Source organism: Siniperca chuatsi, linkage group LG8 (assembly GCF_020085105.1).
Source record: "Siniperca chuatsi isolate FFG_IHB_CAS linkage group LG8, ASM2008510v1, whole genome shotgun sequence".
Taxonomy (NCBI): Eukaryota; Metazoa; Chordata; class Actinopteri; order Centrarchiformes; family Sinipercidae; genus Siniperca; species Siniperca chuatsi.
Genome location: NC_058049.1, coordinates 7,597,501 through 7,621,363, shown reverse-complemented (window position 1 = coordinate 7,621,363; position 23,863 = coordinate 7,597,501). Strand labels below are relative to the sequence as shown.

Genomic DNA, 23,863 nt, shown 5'->3' with positions numbered 1-23,863 from the left:
TTTACAGCACTGGAAAGCAAATAGCAGCCCGTGGGCAAATCTGGCGAAAGCTGACATTTTCCCTTTCATTGTTCAAAACATTTACATGATTTTCCATTAATCTACCATAGGTAGGAATGTAAATACAAGGCTTGTATAAATCCCATTAAATATGACCTTATTCAGTAACATCTAATACTGCACCAATGTGCAGAGAGGCAGCGGGCTTTCTGTATAGTGCATGGTGCTGAAATTAAGTCTAATAAATGTACCAGATGAATTACACATAAATAATATAATTTAGCCTATTTGACCAGAACAGATTTGTGTCAACAACAGTACTTTTATCCAAACATAAATGAAGCAAAGTATCAGCAACAGCTCATTATTGTGGATTACAGTCATTCTTAAAGTGATTTAAAAGTCAGTGGTGAGTTCTTTTTGTTCTTGGCGAACCACAGGAAGATGTTTAAGTGTTGACACATGCGCAATAAATTTCAGATGCATATTTTGTGGCGCGGTCTCAATTTTTAAGTCTTCACTCTTATTGTTACAACTTACCCGAGGTTGTGTTACAACTTGTGGGGCAGGCTGTAACAATGGAACTTTTGCTATTGCTATTTGTAGAAGACAAATAAGGGTACTTTGTGTCAAAATTTGAGAGCTCTAACAAAAATTCTGCTAGTTATAGGTGCTGAGACAAAAGGTGTTACAACCATCCCCTGTCTCCTCTTTTTTAGAATTAGAAAGCATTTCTTTCCCTTTAAAACTTTGGGGCTAAGAACCTTGAGCCCCTCCCTAGCTAAAGTAATGTTACTTGACTAACTTCGTCATCGACATCAGGCATCTTTCTCTTCTTGGAGAACTATTTTAACAAAGTCATCTGAAAATGCAATCAGGAATATTGGAATATTTTAATACATAGCTTATATAAACATCGTTGGCAATTATTTTACAGACGTTTATTGACGTATGTTACCGGTATTATGATTCACTGAGTTCGCTAACGTTACGTAGCTAAAATTAGCTGGATACATACATATACATTGCAATGTTTATTTAAACTGTAAAATCTATCTAACTTAACGTTAGCTAGTTAATTCTACCTTTTTTAATGTTCGCGGGTAACATAATTCTATCCTCTGCCCTGTTTGTCACTCTGCCTGAGGAGAAAATGCTGTAACTACTCGTGCTGTTGTTTCTTTGGTTGTCATGACTTTGCGAATGTTTGACATCCTGTCACTGTTCCTCAAAGTGGAAAGAGAGCGGATGACAGTTCATTTGAGTTCAGTGGAGCGGACAGCTCCGCAGAGTCGTGTAATTGTGACTTCATGACATTTCATAAAATTCTGAGGAATAACAGAAACACTAAAGTTTTAGTACCATAATTATGGTAAGTCTGTGTGGTGGCTTTTAGGCTGTGACATATTAAGATATGGTACATAAACAACAGACAAGTGACAACAAATGGCAGTTTTTAGTTGTATTGACCAAACTAGTAGTGAAACCAGAACCAGGGTCCAGCTGTCTGAGGGTCTGAGCAGGGGTCTTGGAGCTATGGTGAGTGGGTGAGTGGTGAGATAGAAATCATTCACTGTGATCATAACCTTCACAGTCCTGAACCTGACCAGCTGTCAGGCCTGTGTTTGCCTGCACCCACTATAAGCACTGTGGGTAACAGAGTTAAAAGTTCAATTTGAATTAGAACTTTTTTGTTTTCTTTTTAATTTTAGTTTCAAAATGTCTGTCTTTTATGTTGTTGGTTTGTAGTTGGCAGTTGGTTTCAATTGAATATTATGTTGCTAGTAGCAACTGTTACTGGCATGGTTGGTTCCACCATTTTGTTAGATCTGTGACCAAGCAAATATTGACAGGCATCTTCTATCTATTCCCCTAATGCACTTGTTGGAGCATTATCTGTAGATTATATTATTATTATAGTTGTTTTGTGATAGTTGATTTGTGATTTGTTAATTTTGTTTTCCTGTGATCAGTTTATTGCTAACCAAGCTAGCCATACTAAGCTAGCTGACTGAGGCTAATGTGCTGCTAATACAACATTCTAAGTAACTGTATTTTAGTCTTAGTTTACTTTTACTCTTGTTAACTCTATGTGCATGTTTATTAGATCACTCATTACTGTGTTGTACTGATATTGATATTTCACTGGTGTTTCTTCCTGGCATAAGGGACAGTGTAACTAATTTGACAGGTAGTCTATACCTTTACATTACCATACCATGTCGGCTATAGTATTTAATCTTTTTCTGATTGGTACTCATTGAATTTGTTGTCCAATACTGCTTTCAAAGTTCCACAATTGCTTTCAATAAAAACTACAAAGGCCAACTCTTGTCTTCAACCTTTATTGGACGTGGTTTAGCTCACTGCACAGCGGTGCAGCTACAGCATAGTGAGGGTAGTGTTTGAACATTTTAAAAGGAAAAATCCATATTGAATAGAATTAACCCTGATATCTCCCTTACATTAAGCAAAAATGTATCTAAAAAATTGCAATTTAAAATGTGCTTGGCACAAATAAGACTAGCTTATATGTATTTTAACAAAAATCATATTTTACAACAAAATCCATATTTTTGAACTTGGAAGCAGAAAGCTTCAAAGTCACTAAAAAGTGACTTTGTAATATAAAGTAAGTTATTTTTTAAGTAATTAACAAAGTAAAGTAGCTAATGACCTGGAAAATGAATCATCAACAACTCTTCTCACCACCAAACTGACACCACACGAGAGGAAACTGTATATGTTGTGATATTTCAACACTCACTTGTGTCAGTCTCAGTTTCTCCGCCTCACATAAATACACACCCATACACACAGCATGCATATACACACACCACATAAACACACATCATCACCCACGTACCCCCCTGCTTCCCCCAACACACACACACACAGATATTATTTATAGGTTCTGATCAGGGTGTAAAAACAAGACCATCTCTCTTTAGAATACCCCTCACCATATTCTTCCAAAAATAGCAGGTGCCCATCCAGCTAGCCGCAGTGGGAGGATTCAGAGCTTCAAAATAAATGGAAGGATGTTTACTCATCGCCAGAATGAAAACAGTGCTAATCTCCAATCAAGTCCAAAAGGCAGATAGTTAGCAAGGAGAACCTAAAAATAGTCCAGAGGGTAACACATTCCAGCTACGACTTAGCTTAACTTTGATCTTACTATACACAGGACCTTGTGCACAGAAAATGATTAGCACTTCTGTAGAGTGATTTAGGACATACTATACATAGATGAACTTAAGGACATAATATGATGAGCGCGGAGTGATAGTGCACGCTCCACAGTTCAGTGGGATGGAAAATGCAGAGCAGTGGGGGTGTTTGGAAAACTGATGTAAAGCTTAGTTGGAAAACATAGTTACAACAGACACAACTGACTGATGACCTTGGCGATGAGCATGTTTTACAGAGCTGGTTGGGTTTCTTCTATATCAAGACCAACATTTATTAATTGTCTGTGAAAATTGAAAAGACCAAAATTTGTTCCCTGAATATTTACATAATACATTAGTAGTAATTGCTTTTTTTGTGATTCTAGCAAGTTGAGAATAAACACAATATGAACGGATTTAATTATTTGTCATGTGCAGACTATTTAATCAAAACTGAATGGAAATTGTCAGTCATGACACATTACTACAATCAGCCATGCTTTTGAGAAGCGAGAAATTAGTCTGCTTTGGCTTGATTTAGAAGAAGATAAAATACAAATGGATGTTTGTGTTCCAGTGAGTGAATTGCAAGAACTCTCTCAGGCTGTAGCAATTAAATATGTGTGTGCAACGCCACAAGTATTAAATGGACGATTACTACTGAAATATGGCTTCCATGATTGTTGAGCTTTTTAATGACATGTAACTGCAGTGTAAGTGTTACTGTGTTGAAAGGGTGTGTTTTATGTTCCTTTGGGTTTCAGTGTTGGAGTTTGTGTTGGCCCTGTTTTTGTGTTATGAAGAGCAGCACTCTCTGCAGCTGCAATATTATCTCTCACAATGTACCTTCATGTTCTACTATTCTACTACCCCCTTACAAAAATAACAGTTCTTAAATCTGCATATTTCTTCCATTAATGTGAAAAATGTACTGAAGTTGGCAGAACAGATACCTGACTCGCTACTGATAGCAACATAATATCAAAAAGTTGGACATTAAGGCCCAGTTAGAAATAATTAAAATTAACCTTGAACCCTAAATGTAACTTTAACTGAAGTTGTTTTACCTGCTAAAAAAACCAACAACAGTGTTTTACATGACAAATATGTTAAGTTTGAGCTGTTGCCACAGAAGAGAAGAGCATTCCTCAGTTTATCCACATCCACACCACATAATTTATATTTCAGAGTTCATGCTGATTTCATGTATTTGTGAGACTGTGTTGTTTTGATGACACTGAAGGAGCAAATACAACATGTAAGCTCTAAGCATTAAGTACCATGGACGCATTTCCTGAGACTAGTGCAAATAACTCTTTGATATTCTGCAGATGAACAGTCACTTTAGACTTATTAGCTGAGGAACTGTGCATATGTAGAAGGGGTGCAGTGGCTTGATATTCCGAATGCATGTGGAGTGGAAATTTTGTGCTATTTTCCAAGTGGTTTGGAGGGGTGTTACCTGCACTTTGGCTGCTCAGTGAAGCGTTCCACGTCTTCTGCCATTTGGCTGACTAAGACTGGCCTGTGCTCGTGGCAAATAACCAGGGTGGCTGACTTTTAGGTAAAGTGATTGTAGGTAAGTGGCCCCGTAAATGGAAATTGTCGGTTCATAAAATCTTGAAATTGTCAGCTCATAAAACCTGAATTGCATGAATTGATTCAAAGGATGCTTATTCTAAATGTATTGTGAAAAATTTCTGCTTTTACTGTATCAGAAAAAGTGTACAAAACGTCAAATGCAGCAAACCAATAAACAACAAAACGAAGTAAGTAATGACCAACAAAGCAGGATTCAAGCAAGACCATGTTTTTCTTCCTGCACACTAGTTTTAGCACTACCTTACAGCAGCTTGCAGAAGACATATTTCAGTAATCCATCTGCAAACAGCCTCCTTTTCATCCACAGTGGTAGAGAGAGGGAGAAAAGATACAATACACACATGTTAAATAGTGTGATCTATTCTCCAATCAATGGTTGCCAGCCCCAGACTAAAACCCCATCCTACAATCTTGTCTATTAGCTGACAAATAACTGCAGCTACTACTGATATTGCTGTAAGTGTGCTCAATTTTGCTTGTGTACCCAGCCCTTTTTATCTTTTCTAAGAAAACTCTTTTCTCAGCTATACTTATTGCTACTATTAGCTAGTAGTAATATAGTCTTGTCGTCACTGTGAGATACCAGGAAGTCACTGCTTTCGGCCAAGAAATGGTCCTGTTCATAACCCTTCGTAAAACCAAAACTTGTCGTTGTTACACTGTACAAATTAAACAACAGACATACATGTTAGTTAGTAAGCATTAAAAGGTGCTGCTAAGCGGATTTTTTACCTTTGGACAGAGCCAGGCTAGTTGTTTCTACCTGTTTCCAGTCTTTATGTTAAGGTATGCTAACCACCTGCTGGATCTACTGTAGCTTCATATTTAGTGTACAAACTTGAGAGTGGTATTGATCTTCTCATTCAACTCTCTGTAAGAAAACAACAAAAGAATCATGAATTACGGACATTTCCCCAAACATTTAACAATCAAAAGTGCAGTCAGTATTGTCACATTATTTTCTTTGGATTGTCTCTTGACTAAGATTTAGTTTTTGTCTTTATTTTGTCTTTTGTCCTTTATCTTTGTCTTGTCAGCTGTGGTGGCCATTGATAATCATGCTAACCGCAGTCTCCAGTTTACTACAAATGAATTGTTTATTCTGGTATCTTTAAAAAAAACGTGGAATTTTCCTGGGTAAAGCCTATACTAAAATTACTATTTAGAGAAGCAAGTGACAAGCAAACTTCATGAACTGGGCTCCATCACCATTATGTTATATCCAGAAGCTATAGAGATTGGCAAATCTTGACTGCTGTTTATATAAGGACACATACAGAATATCTAAATCAAGCTGAACGCCATCTCAGACATGAACATTTCACTCAACAAAAGGTATAGTTCCCCCAGTCTGTCTTTCTTTCTTGTAGGAAATTCTGACATCTCATGTTGCTCGCCTTGAAAACTACACATGGAGAGGGCAGACATCATAAAAAAATGCCTATCCACCTGTTGTTCTGACATTGGGGGAGCATTTGAACACCACCTGCAATTCTTTGGTCTGGCAGACTGTGGTGGGGGTGTGTGTGTGTGTGTGTGTGTGTGTCTATGTATGTATGTATGTGTGGACCAAGTGCGTCTCCCCATAAACAGGTGGGGTTCCCCCGCCACAGATATCGAGTTCCCCTCTTTGATAACCCATTACAGACTTCATTAATTTCACTCACTCCAGCCACGCACTCGCTGTCTGACAAACTCACTGAGGAATTTTTGTATGAGCAAACCTCCTTGGACTTGTGTAAGTTTTACAAGCAGAGATTAACATGTGTGAAAACAAATGTAATTTAACCCTTTATTGTTTTAGGAGGGTGATGCAGACATGCCCAGTGTTAAAAGAGCTGTCTGTGTCGGGCACTGCAGGACTGTCCCCGATGACTTCATGACAAAAGTTTTCCTGTCATTTGGGAAAAATCATGGCAGATATCCATAAAATATACATTAAATCACATTATGACAAAATATAATTGATGTTGCTTATATTTTTTTTAATCATGCAGTGAAATTAAAGGAAGGCAAAGAGGAAATAAATAATTGTGAGGTAATCACAAATCATCTTTTACAGTTATATTAATAGGTCTCAAGAGCCTGCACATGTCTTTCTTGAGCTCTTTTCGGCCCTGAAACACAACTCTACACACATACATCTCACATGTCCAGTTGTGCAGGACTAATTTGTGCTTTACTTTGTTTTCTTGACATTGATTGGTTATTCTTGAGCACATGGGACACCCGACACCGCAGCCCCCTTGATTCCAGTTGTGCAGTGAGTCATCTCTGTGTCTGGCAGATGACACAGTGGCGCGAGGTGAACTTGGACTGGACCTGACTCCGACCACATTTAAGCTCTGAGCACTATGCCTCCAAAAGCATGTCTAGCATTCCTCCCAACTAACAGAACAATGCCGGGGATTATGATGCTGGGCTAAATAAAAGTCGCAAAAGAATGCATGCAAAAACACAAGGTCCCTCACAGCATCCCTTTATCGTCTTTTTCTTGAACTTAATTGTTACAAATTGCAGAGAAAAAAGCTATGGGCATGTTTGTTAAAAACATTGTATTCCGCTAAGATTGTGTTTGTGTCTTCTGGGGTAGGGTGGGGTCATTTAGGGGCAAGCCTCAAAGATTAATTCAAACCAAACATGTTATGACATTTTTTGCTCTCAACCAATTCCATTGTAGCAGTTTAATGTTTTATTTGACATCAAATAAGGCATTAATTTATATGAGAACACCAGCTTGTTTGTGACAAACAGAGTCTCACAAAATTTTGTGAAATAAGCATGAATTTTATAAAGGCACTGTATTGTGAAGACAAAGAAAATTTTAGGATTTTGCGACAACACACATTTGTCAGATATGGTTTCAGTAAAACAAACAGTCAGAAAAGAGCCAGAAAAGTAAAACTATTTGGTTGAAGTTGGTGAATAGGGATGATACATAAAATTATATGCAACTTTTTAAAAGATCACCTGTTGTTGGTCTGGGCTGTGCCTGTTTGCATGAAACTAGCTTTTCACAAATGTCACTTTGGCCATATAACATCTGCTGTAGGCATTACCAGTAGTGCCATGGCCCTGCAAGTACTGTCTTCTTGTTAAATGCTTGGTGTGCCAAGACACAAGCTCGACCTTAAAACTTTAAAAACAGACAGCTCACCAAGACAAGTGGTAAGTGCTGGGGCACAAACTTGACACACTGAGGGGGAGGAGGACAGAGCTAACAATGTTCCATTTCTAGTGTCAGGACAAAAACATACTGTCATACTTATTGTCAGTTTAAATTACAGCCGTTTTGCTGATAGTGGGGAATTATCGCAGACTAGAAAACTTATTAAAACCTGAAAATGGAACCCAGGTCACCATTGTTTCACTACTGTGACCAACTGCCCTGAGAACATCCATTAGTTTCAAGTATTAGATTATGATTTAGATTTTAATTATATGTCCAGGTGATTTTTCTATTTTATTTATTATATTTTATTAATTGTTTTGTACTGAAATCCAATTCCACTGCCAGTGCCAGCAAAAGGAACTGGACAAGCATTGATGGGAGAATGAAACCTCCTCTGATCAACAGGCAAATAGGAGCCGCTTGTGCAGCATTGTTTAAAGGGTATCCATGTCATTTATTTTTAGAAAGCTATACCAGCTATTTAAAAAGGTCCTCATAATGCAGATACACAGGTCACTGCTGTCATTTTTTTTTTGTCTTGTTGCTCAGAAGAGGGGTAGCATCTGTTGGGACCTTTAACTCCTCAACCTACCTCTACCTCTTTAATCTGAGATATTTTTGGCCACAGTGGTAGATACAGGGCATGTGGATGCTTGATTTCAGGATGATTTACAATGCTGAGACATCTATAAATCCATAGTGTTGAAAAGATATAAACATACCACAGGGGCCACTGAACAGTGGGAGTGGGAAGTTGCGGACAGAAAACCAAACAAAACTGTTTCATCAAGCAATTTTGGATCTTCCTCTCGGCTGCGTATTGATTTTTGTGGTTCCCTGTGTAACTTTGTATGCAATCTTTAACAGTTCAATGCCATGCAATAGTATCTGTTCTCATTTAATTAACAAGGTCAATCGTTACCTCAAACAGAGTGAACCCTATCTTTGCACCCATGTTAATTTCTTATTGTCTGTTGTGGAGCTGATATTAAGGACGAAGGGAATATGAAAAAAGAGAGAAAAAAGACCTCCCCCACACAAGTCATTCAGTTTTGAGTTTGCTGCAAACAGACAGCAGGAATTACTGTTATGTTGTTTGATTCAAAATCATATTGATCTCTGCTCCTTTTGATTCATATTTTCCCCACTCACAGCCAAATCCTCCCACACAGGCTTTGCTTTTGAAAGATCACTTTCAGACAGTTTAAAGATGCCAGCCGCACACTGAAAATTATTCTCGGAGAATATTACCTTAAAATACGTATTGATTCTGCTCGCAGAAATGAGGCATTATGTGGGTGTTGAGTGGAGCGGGGAGATACGGCGGTGAAAAATGACACTGCGTCATGAGCTATCAGTTTCAGTGGCTCAAAGAGAAACATCTGGTTGGACTCGACTCCAAAGAACACAAACCCAGCTAAGGAGACTGCATAAGTTGGGAGCAGACAGCCTTCAAAACAAACGCCACCAGCTTTGTTGGCTTCTGACACAATTTGCTCGAGGTCTTATTCAGTTTCAGAGCCAGGAGTCTTACAATGATCTCCATGTGCAGAAGAACGTTTTTGCAATGCAGTGGGCCAAGATAAAAAGAAAAGTTACTGTGTATGATAACAGATACCCATCCTATGAATACCATACATTGTTACCTCTTTGGACACTGTACATCGTTTGGCTTTAGAGTAATCCATCAACCCAGGGTGAGAAATAGCCTTCTATATTTGGCCTCTACATCTTTAGCTTATTCTCTCAGTGGGTACAGGGGCAGCTGAGGAGACAACCCTCTCCATCAGTCATAACTGCTGGCTCAAGGCCCAGAGTTCCTGTCACTAAGAGGCTTAAACCAAAGAATCTTCCCCTCATTCGTATAAAAGCCAAGCAGGTCAAAAGGTTCTAAAATGATTTGCATAGCCAATGAGGTACTGACTTTATGACTATAGTCCACTATTTGGACTGTGAGTGGTAATACTCTCTGAGGACTACTTTCCTTAGCTGACACCTTTTTCTGCTCTTACATTCAGTGCAGCAGCCAAATAACCTTAAATAGCCAAATCGCTAAAAGTACTAAAGAGCTTGTCTGAGGATTTACTACCATCAGCACCTCAAAAAAAAAAAACAACATGCAGCACTCTAAATCCTGATCAACCTGGATGCAGTTAATTTCAGTAATTCCTTCTACATCAGCCCAATTTAAGGTATTAAACACCACCATGAGCCACAGAATACGAGCCCTATAAAATGCAAGTGTAAGAGCGGCGATAGGAAAACATTTGGGGAAGGGAGCCGAAACTGGGAATTGCTTCTGTAACGCTGCTGGGTGACCACAAAAATCTGTCTGTGAACCACGTCAAGACTGTGATCATTATTTCACTCTTTTCTCCAGCTTTTCGTCTGCATTCGTTTACCACCGCATCAGCATTTTTCCTCCAAATGAAATCTGAAGGCATTCCTTTCCCTTTCCGCACTCTTTTCAGAGCCCTCGTCAAACTCAATACGGCTTTCTCTCCTGCTACAAGACATGTACACTTTTTAATCCAATTAAATATCTACAAAACTTAGCTGGACTGAGTGATAAAGAATTTAACATGACAGAGATAGAGTTTATGGACAAATTGATAGCTAAGGTTGGATGTATTTGGTTTCTTTCACCACAACAAAAGGTTTACTCAGGGTTCGAAATACAGGGTAAAAAGACACGAGCTCCCCAGAAAGCCTCATTTGAAAAATTTAGGGGGAGCTCTAAAATATATCGGAATTAAATATCAGAATTTTTGGTGAAATGTATTGATGGTATATTTTTGCACGTAGGCAGGGGCATTCACACAAGATACAAAATTTGCAATACATGGTTGTATAATAAGATTTTGGTTTGTAGTTCCCTTTATGCTACTCAAAAAAATATATACAGTAGATCAGTGAATAAATAATAGAAATAGAAATGATAAGTCATAGAAATGCAAACTATTTTACATGGTGGTGTGCTGAGGATGAATTTAGGAGTCTCACAGCTTGAAGGAAGAAGCTGCTCTGTAGTCTGGTGGTACGACAGCGGATACTTCTGTATCTCTTGCCTGATGGCAGCAGGGTGAACAGGCTGTGGCTGGGGTGGGTACTGTCCTTTAGTATCCTTTGGGATACCAACCTCACCAATATCACTGATGCTCCCAAGGTCGGTACCAATGATCTTCGGAGCGGTTTTATACACCTGCTGCAGAGCGCTCCGGTCCTGGGCCATGCACATCACATGTCAATTTGTGATGTTTCCAGTCAGGATGCTTTCTATTGCTCCTCTTTAATAAGAACTTGGCATGGGAATTTTGCCTTCTTAAGTTTCCTTAAGAAATACAGCCGTTTCTGAGCTTTCTTGACCAGGGTGGAGATGTGAGAGGACCTTGTCAGGTTCTCTGTGATGTTGATTCCCAGGAACCTAAAACTGTTCATCTGCTCCACATCAGCTCCACAGACATAGACAGGGGTATGTGTCTTGGCCTCCTTTTTCCTATAATCAACCATCAGCTCCTTGGTTTTGCTGACGTCATGTATGCACTTGTATGTGTACAGTACCCTCCCACCCGCCACCCCCAAGAAATTGGGCTTCCCTGAAAGCCACAATGTAATTCGAACGCTGGGTTTACTAATGAATTGATGTTAAACATTCCCAGTATATTAGACCAAATTTTGTGGCTGCACTACTTTACAATCTGGACTTTTTGCATATAGTTTGCTATCAGAAGAAAATGGGTGGGAAATCTAATGGAGCAACAAGTTATGCAATGAAACACACTGGTATTTAATATCTGTGGCCCTGAAACTGCAATCTATAAGCTTAATAAATACACCAGTTCAACTGTGTGCAACTCTCACAGGTTACAATTCCTTTAATTTAGACATTGCAAGTTTACAAAATTCCCAATAATGGACTCACAGAGCACAACTGGGCGTAATTCAATCCAGAGAATCCATAATTATTTGTTAAACATGGTTTACATGTATTATAAATGTTGGATTTAATATGCGTACAACTGCAATTACAACTGATTTCCATTCCATACAGTTTTTGTGCATAAAAATATATAAGGATGTGGCTCTGTTTATTTAGCTTGAATTTAAGCATTTAATTGAACAACTCTTTTCATAAACTGAATCTTCAGCCTATGATGATATATAACTAATATAACTCAGTTGAAACCATAGAGTTTTGACTGGTATCAATCTGAAATTGGTTAATTTCTCTATAATACATGACTGGTACTCTCCAAAATAAATGTTTTATTGGTTATTGTTCTGTGCTACATGAGCATATCATTTACTCTAAGTCTTTTCACCCTAAGTATGTGCACAATGCCTACAGTAATATTCTTGGATGTTTCAGATCTGCTGAACACAGTGAGGCAATTTCTAAGCTGGAACATAAATATGCACTGGCATAGGCTCATATCTTGTGGTTACAGAACGTATCCCACAGAACTACTCATGGCTGAAATGACTGACATATTAAGTTTAAATAATGGTGTAGCCATCCCATGCTGTCTTCAAAGTGCAACTCGTGCAATTTCTGAAATGTTTAGAAGTATTAAACTCATGGTCTGTACTATAAGTTGGAGCAGGATCTCATCCTACATAGAACTGAATGTTAAAGGATGGTTTGAGAATGTATGCTTTTATCCATTTTAGAATCCAAACCTCTGTCCAAGTGGTGTATACATTTCACATATAAACTTAAGCAAGAAATAGTCCATTGTATTGTATTGCCGTAACATTTGCCAATGCAGATGGTTTCCCATAAAAGCAGGCTGATACTGACAAACTGTAAATATAAGTTTTAACCCCTGGTCACATCAGAAAGTGGCAAACTGAAGTTCATTTGTGCGTCGATGTGTCGGTGCTAGAAGTTTGGTGATGTAGGGACTACACACAGGGCTAGTTGTCAAACTACTGTTGCCAACAAGTTAACAGCTAACATAGTCAGTCAGGAACACGTTGAGTGAGTCAGTAAAAACAGCTCTTTGACCTAGCTAACTTGGTCGTTAGTGGTTTAATAAGTTCACACAGTTTATTCAAGTCTCCCATCTCATAAGTGATACATAACCATTCCACTTTTGGGAGGCAGTTTATACTTCATTATAAACTGACTAAATTGATTATAATCAATATGCAAGTAGATGGTTGTCCATATGGTTTGCTATTAGTTGACGGTCGAAATTCTCGTGCCAAAGTCCAAGGTTGATCTTGACGAGAAAGATTCATGTGGATTAACTTCGCCCCTGTGAACCAACAAAGGAAAGACGTTAACACATACACAACAACAAGTTGTTTTTTTTAAATTGTGTAACTTTGAGAATTCTGTGTAGGGTTGGAGAGGATATGCAAGTAATAATTTGCAGTGGTTTTGTTTCTTCAGAAAAAACAAAACAAAACAATTCAATTATTTATATAGCGCCAATTCATAACACAGGTTATCTCATTGCACTTGTCCTGTAGAGCAGGTCTAGACCATACTCTTAATATTATTTACAGAGACCCAGCAATTCCCACCATGAGCAAGCACTCAGTGGCTAGGAAAAACTGCCTTTTAAGAGGCAGAAACCTCGAGTAGAACCAGGCTCAGGGTGGGTGGCCATCTGCCACTGCTGGTTGAGTTGAGAGAGAGACAGAGGCAGAGACAGAAAGAGAGAGAGAGAGCAGGAGGAAAGAGAGCATACAGTAGCACAATGCAAATTCCAAACACTGATGTTATATTTATATCGAAAAGATTGCAAAATGACTTTCTCACGATCACAACAGTTTTTTGCTTTTCCCCGAATTGCACGCAAAAGAATCAAAAGGATATTATTGTATAATATAACCATGCACTCTGCACTCAATACAGTCATGTATTGTAGTAATTTATGTCTAGGGAGAGAAAAAATACAGAGGCTATACGTTTACATGTACTAGAAGTGCCTGATAATGTTATCCTACTGTTGCATCTTCTGCACTACTTCTAGTAGACAGCACTTGTGACTCTCAAGAGTCCTCATTCTCCGCTTGAGTTGACCAAAACCCAAGCCAAGAGAGGCGGTATGAAGTCATCACAAAAGTCAAGAGCTACTGTGCCACAGAGACTGATGTTCAAGGAGGGAAGAAAAGTTGGCAGAAAATCAGTGTTGTGTCACTGGAAAGGATTTGAAAGTGGGAGGAGGGAGAACAAGGGGAAGTAGGGAGGGAGGGATTGAGAGAGGAACTCAGGCTGAAGCGGAAGAGGGATGCTTTGGAGAGAGTAAAGGAGGGTGAGGGAAAAACATTGGATGAATAAAGTAAAATGAAGAGATACAAGAAATGTTATAGGGAGTGGAAGAAGGTGAAAGAGACCTGTAGTTGTGAAGGAGAGAGAATGGCGGTGTTGATAGAGGAGGTGAAAGACATTTTCTCTGGCTCCAGGCCCAGCTGGTGTCTACGCTGGACCGCTGCGGGTGTCAGATCTTTATTCCAACCCTGGAGACAGCTGGAGGTGTCAACACTGCGCCAACCTCAGTTATACTTCCCCACAAAACTCAGCCATGTTTTTGTGCATGAAGCAGCCCCACTGTCAAAACAAGCAGATATCACATTGTCACAGGTTCTCCATGTTCTTATGACTATTTGTACAATATTCCTAAATTAATGGTTTGATGTTATTTCACCTATTCAACAAAATATATTTAAAGGAATAAAACTGGCCATTTGTACTTTGAAACTGTAAAATGGCTACTTGAAAACCAGAAATCACTTGTGGGATTTATAATCGAGCATGACAAGACCCAAAAGAAAAGTTATAGAGGAGCTTTCATGCCCCATTTACATTGAAACAATCACTCACTACTGGGGTTTCAAATTCTCAAGAACCACAGACAGACATTTCAGGGGTTAACCTTCTAACTACAAATCAAACTGGTAGGAAGGCATTTTATACATTTCTTAATGTGTTCCAGAGGAGAGAACGGCTCTCAACTATCACGCGTATGTCTCTGAAACTCCCATGTTGCCTTTAAAACATTACAGCTTCACGTAAGGAGAGGGCAAATTCAAGACGTTAGAAAAGATGAGGAAATCATTTCTATTCCTGTTTCGTTTAATGACTTTTTCTCAAACTGTCGGTCGAAAAAGGTAGCACATCCAGCCACTGAGATATATTGTAAAGAGCAGGAGGTTGCAGTGTGCATGAGTAAGACACATTCCTCTGTAATGAGGTTAGTTCTGGTCTGATAGGTGAATGAGGATGATATGACAGTCGCAGGAATCTGGTAACAGCAACATCAGGTCCAACATAATAAGTTTAATTCCAAAATAATATTCAAAACTTCAAAAACGAGTGAATTATGTCCTTGAATAATAATTTATGATTTTAAAAAAATACGTTTTGAAGGAAAACAGATAACGTTTTTCCTTTGTTTGACTGGAACTTCTCCATTTGAGATTTGACAGATCACTCTTCACTCAGCTGCAGTCTTCTTCAAAACAGTGTGTCCATTTCAGGAGGAAATCATTTACTATCTATAAATCAGACAGGATCAAGGGACTGAAAACCTTAGAGTGATCACTTCACTTTTTCATATGAATGAGTGAATGTCCCAAAGAAAACTCTATGTTTATATACACTGATTTAAGAGGGTTAGTTTAAAAGTTTGCAAATAACTATGACTGAATACTATACTATCCACAATGTTGCATTAATTTATACGTTTTTCACTTTAAATGTATATTCAGCACAATTTGTTTCACTCGGTCTCCAAGCAAACAGCTCTGAAATACTTTACATGTTGCCGCACGGCCTGCATCAAACTCAGTGAGCAGATGTGTTTATGGGAAACGGGATGCCTAATAAATCTTTGGCATAATGTTATTGAATTAGTAGGGACTTAGGACCAGATACCATATTAAATCCTGTCTTTTCCAGTTCACTGATTTTGATAGCGATATATTAGAGTCCCACATGATATACTTGCGTATCCACCATCATTTTTCATCACCTCTAGTGAGGCATTGGTGAGGGGGTGACGATGAATAATAAATAAGTCTGAATTTTCTGATGGAATTTCCATTTGCGCTGTGAACAATTTTCAGGAAAGAGGATTTACACTTAATACCTCGCGGTGCCCCCTCCAACAGTTGCTGTTTGTAGCACAGATTAACGGTGAGATCTCCATCTCTTCCATGGCAAGATGTGATATTTGCTGCCATTTAAAATATACTTATTAGTCTGAGGACTCAAATCTTAGATATTCAAGCTGAATTAAAGTGGCTATCCCTGGAAAGGATATTGGTAAAGCATCAAATCTACAAATACACAAGTCTAATGCACAGCAAATAAACACATTATACCCTAATACATCTTTACAAGTGTAAATCATATGATGTCCTATTTTCAAGAAGTCTGTGTGCCTGGTTTGGTAAGATGTACTTTTAACTTTAGCAATACCACTGTTAATATAACGCTGTGAGGAACAACTATAACATTAATATATCAATGACATTATTATCAGTTACATGAATTATGACACACTGAAAATGCCATGCCTTTAAAGATTCTGTACATGAGATTCTGAACATTAATATAGCAGCAAACAACTATATGCTATGTAAAGACATAGTGGAGTAATGGCATCCTGAGCATAGAATGACGTCACACTCCCTCAACCTGTGTTGTTATCCCAGCCTCTCTGTGCTTTGTTTATACAGCCGGTCCGGACGTGTGTGCATGTTAGTGCATGTGAGTTCCTCCCTGTGAAACTGTTGGTTTTAAGGAGAGCGATATAACAGCTGGGGGGGGTTTTTTCATGTAACGAGGTGAACTAAGAATTTATTTCAACCGAACCAGAGTTGGTGATTGTTGGAACAGAGGAAAGACTAAAAAAGACGGTGTTGGTGAGTTTTATTTTGTTTCTGTCGAGTTTGAATGAAGTGTGTTTAATGATGGTCTGCGAGGTAAAATTATTGTATTTTTTTTTTAATGGAAAAAATAAATGGTGGCGTGCTAGAGCGATAGAACGGCTGTTTCGGGTTAAGCAAAAAGGATCTTACTGTTTAACAAAAAGGTCTATCTCTGTAGGGATCCTTTCCATAATGTTGCCAGGGACACTTACAATAACAATCTCAGCCTGCCAGTGGCAAAAACATTTTTAGTGGACCTACATTGGTTGGCGCACTTGTCCCCAGCAGCTATTGCAGCCCCTTTTGCCGCTGCTGGCTGAGGCGTAGAGCCAGAATATTTTGGTGAATTAAGGGTTTGTTTCGACCAAACCAGAGTTGGTGATTGTTGGAACAGAGGATTAGACTAACAAAGACGGTTTTGGTGAGTTTTATTTTGATTCTGTCCAGTTTGAATGAAGTGTGTTTTTACGATGATCTGTGAGGTAAATTTACTGTTTTTCTCAACGGACTCTGGTGCGCTGTAGCGCCCATTTGTTTTGGTCTGAGATACTGGTGCTCTAGTGTGACATTTAGTGGCGGTGAATGTCGCTTACAGCTCTTTTAAAAATCATCATTAAATTTACTTCATTTTAAAATGAAGTGTTTTATTGCTACAAATATTTAATTGTAATTTTCTTGCAAATGTTGAAAGCATCAGATGGAGTATAAAATGTTACTTAGTGTTTGGTGTAACCACACATTACCAATGTATTGCTTACTTGAATCTAAATATTACTCTTACCTGCCATACCATCAGTGCTACCATTCCATTTAAAACATATTGGTTCCTCCGCAGCTATGATCTGGGTTTTGTTCAGAAAATGCCATGTGTGATAAACGGTAAAGATTAGGGGCTTTGTTGAAAACCAGGAATGTCTGAACAAAATTTCACAGCAATACATTCCAGTATTGGTAGAGATATTTCAGTCTCGACCAAAGTGGTGGACTGGCCAACCAACTGGCATTTCCATCGCTAGAGCCACACCGCTAGCATGTCTAAAAATTCAGACATTGCCCAGCCCAATTTTAAATCACGGATGTGGTATGTGTATGTGCAGGGTACAAATATTAGATGAATATTGCAAATGTTTATAGATCATATGATTAGTGAACAGTGCCTTTCAGTCAACCTCCCAAAAAAAAAAACTACAGACTGTAAACCCTTTGCAAAGTTTTATGTTTGTATGTTCATCAGACATTTACTTTTTTCAACAAGCATTGTAGCCTTTTGTCTTCTTGGTATATGCTGGATTAACAAGCATATTGCTGAATATTTGGGATATGAACTTACAACACATGAAGAACAAAAATGCCAAGAGTCAGTTTTTATGAAGAGAAAATCTAAAGTAAAGGCCAGAGTGACGGACACTTTCTGATGGACAGGTGCTTAAAACACCAAAGAAATGACTTCTTATCACCTAACCTGTCAACAATAATCCCAGACTCTTCCCTGTCATAAACTTCTTTTATGCATCACCTCCTTGCTGTGACCTCTCCTCTCCTTACAATGTTTGCAATGCAGGAAGTTCATCCCACTTTTCCTCTGGATGAAAGTAGATGCTAAATACCTTACAAGTAAACAAGCTCACACACCCTCACATGACACATCTTTCCTTTCTTCCCAACATGGCTCGTAATCGGATGCCTGGATGCCCCTTGCCATCCCTCATTACCCAGCATTCCTGAGGGCTACATGCCAAGGGTGCGGCAGAGAGACTGGTGTGAAGCTGGCGTGGGGCCAGGTGACAGTGATTGATCAAAGTATGATTGATGGCTACAGCTGATACACCAGCTCTGTTTTCAATTGTTGTTGGATCTGGCACTTCTCACCTTGTAAAAGTATTTAAGGGGTGCTTTAGGATGAATGAGGGTGTAGTGTTATAAGTAGAGGATGGTAAGTGTGAAAAGTGGTTGAGTGGTAAAACTTGAATGGATGGACTGGACATTTTCTTATTTTAATGCCCTCAGACAGAAAAGATGGCTGCTGTGGAAGTTTAATAACACTAGCATTGTTTTGTACGAGACCAAGAATTGACGTGGTCCCTATAAATGTGTAGCCGAATGGTGAAGCTTCACCCTCTTATGCACCAGAATCAAATATTGTTCCTATGACAAAATTTAGCATTTTGCATCTAACCGAGTGTTCAAGAAAGTTAAAATAAATTTGACCTTTCTATATCTGTTTTAGCCGAGGTATTGCAATAACTCTAAGAACTGATCTTCCACAGGAGTTTACCAACTTCCTAAATACTGTAGCCTGGACTGACTCAACAAAATACTCACATTTTTGCAGAATAGTTGTGTAACCATGATTCATTGTTGTTACAACAAATGATTAGCAGAGGATAAAAAGAAGCAAGCCAAAGCACATTATACTGAGACTGTCCTCCCCAAAAAAAAAACAACTGCTTGCATGGTTTCATCAAGGGCCCAAAAACAACATTTATTTACATTCAAGTGACAAATTCATCTAGCGACTATAGGAATTAAGACTCTTTTCCACTGAGAGCAAAGGAGCCTGCAGTGTGATATTATAGCGCCACAAAGTCTGCAGAAGGAGGAGGTCGGGGTGGAGAGATAGGTCAACAAAACGTTGGTCTTTGACACAGGAGACCACTGCTCGCTTACATTTTCCAAACAAAAGTCAACATTTGTTCTTTTAACTATGAATAGTGTTCACTAACCTTAACCAAGTAGTTATTTTAACCCAAACCATGATCTTTCCCTAACCAAGTCATTTGTGTGCCTAAACCTAACCAAACCTAAACTATACCGTTTAAACAGTTCTGAAAGACACTGAAAACTGATGTCCTGCCGATCGGGGTGTAAGAGCAGAAAATTACAGTGGCCCTGAGAGCTCAATGCACACTTAAGAAACACATGTAAACAGACAAAGCACAAGCAAATGAAGAAAACCTCTTCATCAATTTGACAACACGTGCACAGCATTTAGAAAAAAAACATGCAAAGTGAGAAAACACAACCAAATACAGAAACATGCTGCAAATACAGAAAACACAACAACACACTGTTTTTGCTTGTGTTTTGTCCATTTGCATGTATTTTCTTGAGTTGCAGTGCTTGTATCAGTCAATCTCAAGGCCAAAACAAACAACATATTTAGTCGTTTCATTTGGAGGATTTGGTATATCAGGAAGTCTGTTTGTAACATACTAGTGACATGCTAAGTTAATGCAGTCTTAAAATCATACAAACCAGTTAGTCATTCCTCTCCAGGCTGCCATCTAAATCAGAATGATTTGATTTAAATCAGAATTTGGAATGTAAGCAAACAATATAAATTTTCAAACCTGGGAGTCTCATCCTCCTAGATTGAGAATGACTTCCGGATGGGAGCCGAAACGTCTTGATTCTGAAAACAGTGTCCAGATGACTACGACTGAAACCTTTTCTACGATAGAACACTCCTGGATGAATGAGGGACTACACTGTCTTATCCTCCTAGATATTTCCTTGTGTAATGGGATGAATATGTCCAGTGTTAAGATATATAACTCTGGGTTGCACAAATTTAAATTAGCCACTATTGTCTTCAGTCAAACTTGGCATCAATAAAATTCCACCTCCTGTCTGTCCAAATGCTACTAGACACACAGCTAAGTGTTTTTGGGTTTCAAAATTGGATTGAGCCTATCTTTGGGCATGAAAGCTGGCAAGAAAAATCAAGGCAACTTACACAATGCCATGCTTGTAGTGAAAGCCTTTTTTAAGTATGCAATGCTGATCTTTTGCTCATACTACTGTCCAACACTTACTGCTGAACAGTGCAGGCAGTGAATTTGGAGAGACGTTGTTAAGGCAGTAATGTGTGTTTTAAAAGGCAGAAATTTTAGCACATGAAGTACTGTTAATGAACATCCCTGTTAATCCCTAACCATCACTGTGGCCATTTTGTTCTGTGAGGGCAGTAAAAATCATAATTGCTTCTGTGTTAAACGGAATTACACGTTCACTCCTTCCAAGTGCTCTAGGTTAAATGTTTAGCTGAGGTGAACAGGTGGCACTCTCATTCCTCCACCCCGCTATCCAATTCCACAGCTCCACTGTTCCTGCTGGGAGCTGCATAGCTGACGCCTTTGCTTTGCGAGTTCCTGCACTGCAGCCAGGACAGCGTTGCTTTGTGTCCCTGCAGGGAGGCAACCTATCAGCAGAGCCAGGGTGCTCCACAAAATGCCGACAGGGAGTAAGGAAGGACATAAAAGCCTCATCTATGACCTTCTGAGACACCAATAGCTATCTGCCCTTTACTGCACTGCTGTGATCCTATATTGCATCAGTAGAAGCAAAGAAAGAATATAGCTAATGTCAGGAGAATTTCAGAATTTTAATTGTTTCACTCCTAAAGCTTAAAGGTCTAGTGGGTAGGATTTAGTGACATCTAGCAGTGAAATTGCAGTTTGTAACCATTTGAATACCGCTCACATTACCCTACCCTTCCAAGCGTGTAGGAGAAACTAAGGTGGCTACAAAACTCCCAAAAAACACTATCTAGAGCCAGTGTGGTTTGTCTGTTCTGGGCTACTGTAGAAACATGGCGGTGCAACGTGGCGACCTCCGTGGAAGGGAACCAGCTCCTATGTAGATATAAATGGCTTATTCTAAAGGGGCGATCACACAGAGACACATCACTACTACTATGTCATCCAATTTGCCTCATTTGCGTCGGCTGGCGTGAATAGACACAAAGTTGTGTAATTGTGTCGCGATTTGCGTTCTCCACAGGCGCACCAGCTGTTTTGCCATTTTTTAAGCAGTTGCACCTGGGGAGAACACAAATCACGGCACAATTACACAACTTTGTGTCTATTCATGCCAGCCGATGCAAATGAGGCAAATTGGATGACGCGAATGAGGCCAATACAAGAAATTTGTGTTATTTGCCTATTTCGCAAGTTGAAAATTTTCAACTTGAGTGAAATAAACGTGCGTATCACAGGGCCTGTTGTGTGTGGGGGAACGGGCGAAGTAGTGGGACAGCGCCGCTGCTTGCCGACAGACAGCTGCTGAGCGCCAGCTCTCTCCTCAGAGCATCCCTGGCGGGCACAGCTGGGACTTCTGGAGGAATAAAAACCCGGAGGCAGACCGGAGAGCTCAAAGTTTATTTTTTTTTACTTTTCGGGTTAAAAAGTGGATTTATCTTCAACCTGTCTGCAGCAGCAAGCAGAGGTGCCGACCTCCATTGTTGTTTTTGTAGCTGCCATCTGTGGGCACCCAGAGATCTATGATATCTACTACTTCATATTTATACAGAGACCAGATTGCTTGGAGAAAAATATGTGAGGACTACCTGGTAAGTTCTGAAAATGTGTGTCTGTTATTTGATTCCAGCTAGCATTAGCCCTGATCGATCCGAACTCCATTCAGAAAACAAGCATTTTAAAAATTGTTTGCTTGTCATCTTGCGGACAGACCTGACAAAGCAGGAATTCTAACTTTTTACAAAATCGGCTGATGTAGTTATTTTGGCATCCTTTTGATCCATTTATTGCGAAATCAGTTTATTTTGGGTTCATACCGCTGTAGTAAGCCAGAAAGGGTGAATATTCGCAGGTTGTATGTACTTGCATTACTCACGCAAGTAACGCGAGTAAACACAAATGATCTGGAGGTCAAACTCGCGCGAGTAACACAAGGCAAATCACTTCACGTTTGGTGTGAACACAGCTTAAGGTAATGAAAACACAATGATTCTCATTTTCAAGTGCTTATATACTAATGAAAACATACTTAAAATATTATAAAATATATTTCTGCCAATAGCTCCTCCTAAATGTTACACACTGGAAAGACCTACAACCAATCAGAGCAACAAAACATGCTGAGTGACACATGCAAGTTGGGGCGGTGCTTGATCCGTTTTCAAAAAATGGCGGCCTGGTCACAAACTTTTTCAAATGACAGCTAAACAGTACACTAAAATGTATTTCTGAAAACATTTGAGTCAGGAAACAAGCAATGCAGTAACGTAATCTTGATTCATATTTGATCAGCACTGCCTAGTTTGACAGTTTGATCTGAGTTTAGTGAGCCTGGTGCCTTGCGCTGTATCAACCAATCAGAGCTGCGAAACATGTGACATGTGACTTCAAATCTGGACCAGTGATGCTCCTCTGTCAGCCATCATATCACTTATCATTATCATTATCATATTAGATAAAAGGCTGTGATTGGCCCGACTGAATCCAGGATGGGGGGAAATCTGTTTGAATGGGAGAGGGGCAAATGAAACTCAGCAGATCAGTCTGGTTCCCAGGCTAGATGTCCTCAGTATTTTGGTGTAATAAATTGGCAGGATACATTTGGTGGAAAGATACAATAAAGACAGATTGAAAAGAATTTTACTTGAAGCTTTTTTACACTGAGCGATGGTGATCAGGTAGGTGCCTGCTCAGAGTCAGCCCCCAACGTGACATTTTTACCAAAGCCACTGATTAGACTCACTGAAAAATGACTGCGTCTCTCATGTAGTGTACCAGTCGACATTATTAAACAAGAGATGAAGAGTCTATTCTGATTCCAACTCATTCTTTGATTTGGCCGCTCTGGTTCAAAAGCTAAAGGGATCTGCGGTTTGTTTGCTGAGGTAATTGGACTGATACCTAAATGGGTGTCAGGAGAGAAAGGAGCAGGTGGCACACTTGAAACGTTTACTTGTTTATCAGTCAAGGGGAAAAGGAGACATTTTCTTCTTCTGCTTTTTTTGTTTGATGTCAATTGTGCAATTTATTTGTCTTTAAAATATGAGAATCAATCATGAAATCACGAAAAGGCCACAGTTTGCATGCCTTGTGCTAATTTAATGCCAGTTCATTTCAAACCAGTTATTTTCGATCTAATTTTCAGCCCTGATTTAATATGATTTCAACATTTTCTTTGAGTTACACGTAAGGTTGTGCTGGAGCTACACAGAAAAAAATATCTTCTTTATGGTGTTTTCTTCTCTGTGGTCATAGACCAGTTATGGAGTCAGGAG

At 39.1% G+C, this 23,863-nt stretch overlaps 1 protein-coding gene and 1 long non-coding RNA gene across 3 annotated transcripts in view; one reads left to right on the top strand and one right to left on the bottom strand.

The window, feature by feature from the left end:
• Positions 1 to 23,863, top strand: part of pitx2 (paired-like homeodomain 2) — a 63,509-nt gene that overhangs the window by 13,788 nt on the left and 25,858 nt on the right. The window lies entirely within an intron of this gene.
• The window catches only part of LOC122880521, a 57,049-nt gene continuing 45,010 nt past the window's right edge, over positions 11,825 to 23,863 (bottom strand). For both annotated transcript variants that reach the window (XR_006378953.1, XR_006378954.1), the window contains exons 2-3: positions 14,293 to 14,506; positions 11,825 to 13,205 (exon numbers count right to left, since the gene is read on the bottom strand). This is a non-coding gene — a long non-coding RNA (uncharacterized LOC122880521). The remainder of the gene's footprint in view (positions 13,206 to 14,292; positions 14,507 to 23,863) is intronic.